The sequence below is a fragment of the Triticum urartu genome, chromosome 1A, assembly GCF_056163025.1.
Source record: "Triticum urartu cultivar PI428250 chromosome 1A, HENAU_Tu73, whole genome shotgun sequence".
NCBI classification, from domain to species: Eukaryota; Viridiplantae; Streptophyta; class Magnoliopsida; order Poales; family Poaceae; genus Triticum; species Triticum urartu.
Genome location: NC_141873.1, coordinates 352,487,857 through 352,491,825, shown reverse-complemented (window position 1 = coordinate 352,491,825; position 3,969 = coordinate 352,487,857). Strand labels below are relative to the sequence as shown.

Genomic DNA, 3,969 nt, shown 5'->3' with positions numbered 1-3,969 from the left:
CACGCTGGGGGGCTACTCCGATGATGAAATCAACCCGGAGGTTTTCGAGCCACCTCGCCGAGTGGCCCACTACTAGGAAAATGCTTACCAGTAGCGCTGGTTTTTTTGCTACCAGTAGCGCTGGCAGACGCGCTACTGCTATGGCGCTACTGCTATTTTTTAGCAGTAGCGCTTGTTTGTCCCAGCGCTACTAGTAACTGAAGATAGCAGTAGCGCTTTTTTGTAACCCACGCTACTACTATCATAAGTACTAGTAGCGTGCATTTCCCCCACGCTACTACTAATTAATTAGGACTAGTAGCGTGCACCTTTTACCACACGCTACTACTAGCTAATTAGGAATTAAAAGTTAAAAATTAGATGAAGTATTCATGGATGGAAATCAGAGACACATCCAGTGCAAGATAAACTAAGGTCTCAGAACCATCTCAACTGGAAGAGATCACAAGAATCCATTTAACATCGGACGCACACAACCATCATCGAAACGTGGGTACCTTCCCTAGTGTTCACCACCAACCTAAACAAACCACTTCTCTAGATGTATCTACCAAGGCTCGAAGTTCAGACGCCATTGGACCCGAATCCTCCCTCCCCTCGGAGGGTGGCGTCAAGGTCCTCCACCTCGGCGACCTTCGGTGTCACGATCACCTGGACGATCATCTGTGTGACGTGGCCGCCGGGCTTCACCGGGTTGAAGAGCACAGTGCCCACCGGGCCGCGCTAGTTAGAGTCGATCACCCTTGCGTCCACGTCGGGAAAGTGAAAACTTGTTAGTATGCAAATATCATCAGTTCAACCAAATCGTATATTACAATTCACAAGACCCATTAAGTTAAGGTTCCTTCTCATCTAGCTATTTAAAAAAGCTCATGCCGAAAATATATGCTTAATTCCTCACTTGCTATTCAAACTAAATGGTCTAGGAATGCACATGGTTACCATGGATACCAGTCTAGATTAGTACTGTCTATAAAGTTGCAATTCCTAAAGTTGATCATCTCTTAGTTTTGTGAGGAAAATATACTCCTTTTTAGAAAGCGTACAACTACAAATATCTTCTTACGATCTTAGCTAAGCGATATAGTTAAAATATAAACACACACCATCTTTTTTTGAGAATATAAACACGTACAATAAATATGTGAAAACACCAACTTTTTACATAAAGCAAAGATGAAGAATTCAGATATTCAATCATTATGTGGCACTCACCCTCTTGCGAATGCTGACTCGATCTTGGAATCCATCCATAGCTCACTCATTCTCATGTGAAGAATAAGTTGGTGCTTGTATTGCACCTTCTTTAATGCCATCAAAGAGAGCAGTTCTGGCATTTCGGTAGCTACAAAAAGTACAGAAAATAGTTATATAAGAATGCATATAGATTTTACAAGTGCATAGAAAAGCATGAGGTCCAAAAGAAACACAAGAGTATTTTTTATATTTTTCTGTAAATCACAAGTCAATAAATTCTCAAAACATCATCACTGGCATTGCCATAAGTTTTTTGTGTTAGCAGATTTATTGTTAGGGTATTCGCTATATATAGTACCACATCAGGTAGAGTGTTATGTTTACTTGGCGCCGCAATGTTTGGCACCAAGTTCAGTCTTCGCACACAAATATAATACATTACTGAGCGGGACAAGGCAAAGAAAAACACATAAATTTTGTAGTTACTAAATCATTAGCATTAATCAGTGTCTTCTGCTATCCTTTGTTACAATATCAAGTTAGCCAATGTAAACAAAAGAAAGCAAGACCAAACTACTATAGCTTCACCTTTAGATCATTTTGGGTCCATTGCAAAAGTATGATATGAACATACTACCTACACCAGTACAATTGATTGAAACTCAAGGCAAAGAAACTGTGAATAAATCAAACTGGATACGGGCCTACAATCAATAAAATTGGATATGTTCTTGCAAGCTACAAAGATCTTAAAATTACTTGCAATCTGGTTTTTGCAAGCTACAAAGATGTTCAGAATTACTTGCAATCTGGTTTTTGCAAGCTACAAAGATGTTCAGAATTACTAATTATTCAATTACCCTCTCTTGGGCCAGAGTGATGTCTCAATATAACGCCACATTTCTCGAACTCTCGGAGAACAGGCTTGGTATCTCTAAGCGAGAATCTATGAGCGGGGTAGTAAGATAGCTTACTAGTATTGGTCTTGTACTTGAGGTGGAAGAATATAATAGAGTACCAGTACATAGGTGCTAATTACAATTAGTAAATATTGTATTGGTGAGACAACAAGACAAGTAGTAGTGCTCTGTACCGCGGCTAGGGAATTATCCTCTCTTCATTTGGGGTTAATAATGTTGATAGACTATCGCTGGTAGTAAGACAGCCACTAGTGTTGTAGTAGTTTAGGAAGATGAACATAATACAGCGAACACACACAGCTAAAAAGTATGTACTAGTAGAATACGGACAGATTACTAAGTGGAGTAGCAGTAGAAGGGACCTAAGCTACAATGCTACACCAAGAAGTGTCATAATTCTGAAGGAAATTGTTCAGTTTAGAAGTATTCAACAGAGACACTTCAATCACAGAGCTCAGTATCTACTAGCTTAAATTCAAGTGCAAGGTTTCCATCTAAGAAACTATCCACACATATAGTAAACGACTAGTCAGAATACGTAAACATCAAATCTTATACTAGAAGAGTTGGCGGCAGTTACAAAGCCATTCTTCTTAAACTAGTAGGAACCTTGCCGTTGCAGCGTATTTGGGGGCATTGGACATGCTCTCCATGCTTGGTGGCGGGGAGGAGAGGGAGTTGAATGAATGTCTATTTAAAAAAGGGGTAATAGCACGGAAAAGAGAAATTGGCCTCAAGTAGATGAAAATGACAGAACAAAGTTTGAGTGGTATTTCAGTGAAACAACATAGTTTAGTGCCACTTCATCCAACAGATTTATGTACAGAGAAAAGAACAAATAAAATTAATTTTCAGCAGACATATATTTCCATGCATGTTGTGTAGTACAATAGCTACGAAAATAAATATACAAAACCGAAAAAGTGAGTGATTTCTATAAATAAGACTACGCCTATGTAATATGGTTATGAGATAGACAAGCTGAAATATTAGAACAATTTTGTACACAGCAAACTGTACCTTGTCAGCAAGCTGAAGGAGCTCCTTGGCTGTCCCAACATCTGCGGAGGCACACAGGTTGCTCCGCTTGGCCTCCATCACCACGAACAACTTTTTCCCCGTGCGGTTCTTGGCCAACCCCGCCCTCTTCACAAACCCTTTCCTAACCACCTTCGGCTTAGCCCGGCACATCAAATGGACGTATATAAGCATACATACAAATGGTAACAAGAGAAACAAGGGTTGGGCAACAAGGCAGTTTCACTCGTATGTACCTCGTGTGGCTGGTCATCACTCCCCAATTCTAGAGCATGTTTTGGCCAACAAGGACCGACCATTTTTTCACACCTTCACGGCCTCATTACTCTCCAATTCGGTTAACCTATTACTCCTACATCAGAAGGATGAACAATCATAATGTGCAGGAAATCATACTTACTAGAGTGATCTTGTCACACACAAGAACAAGAGATATAAAATAGCAGCAGCAGGTGCAAGCTAACCTAATTAAAGATTCGGTTTTCTCCTCTCTGAAGATAAAAAAGTTTCAGTTTGGTTGTGACACCTAACGTAATTAATTCAGGCACGGCATGAGAGGGATAGAGGGACCTTGAAGAGTAGGAAGAAGCAGACCCGGAGGAGCGGTGGTCTTCTCTTCACTTGTCGGTGCTGCCCTGTGCGTGACCCCTATGGAGAAGAGAACAAGGATGGAGCCTTGCTGCCATGTGCGTGAAGAATCAAGAAAATCAGGGAAGATAATCCAAGATGGTCAAGGAAATCAAGGAAGGCTATCTTGGCTTGATGATTTGCAGGTCCGCTCCATCCACTGGGCCATCTCCGTCGAGGTCGTGGC

General features: G+C 41.0%; 1 long non-coding RNA gene across 1 annotated transcript; it reads right to left on the bottom strand.

The window, feature by feature from the left end:
* Window positions 1–422: 422 nt before the first annotated feature.
* LOC125533306 (uncharacterized) lies at window positions 423–3,503 on the bottom strand. Its single transcript, XR_007294218.2, has 3 exons — window positions 3,138–3,503; window positions 1,216–1,345; window positions 423–742 (listed from the first exon to the last, which is right to left on the bottom strand). It is a non-coding gene; the product is annotated as an uncharacterized LOC125533306 (long non-coding RNA).
* Window positions 3,504–3,969: the final 466 nt, after the last annotated feature.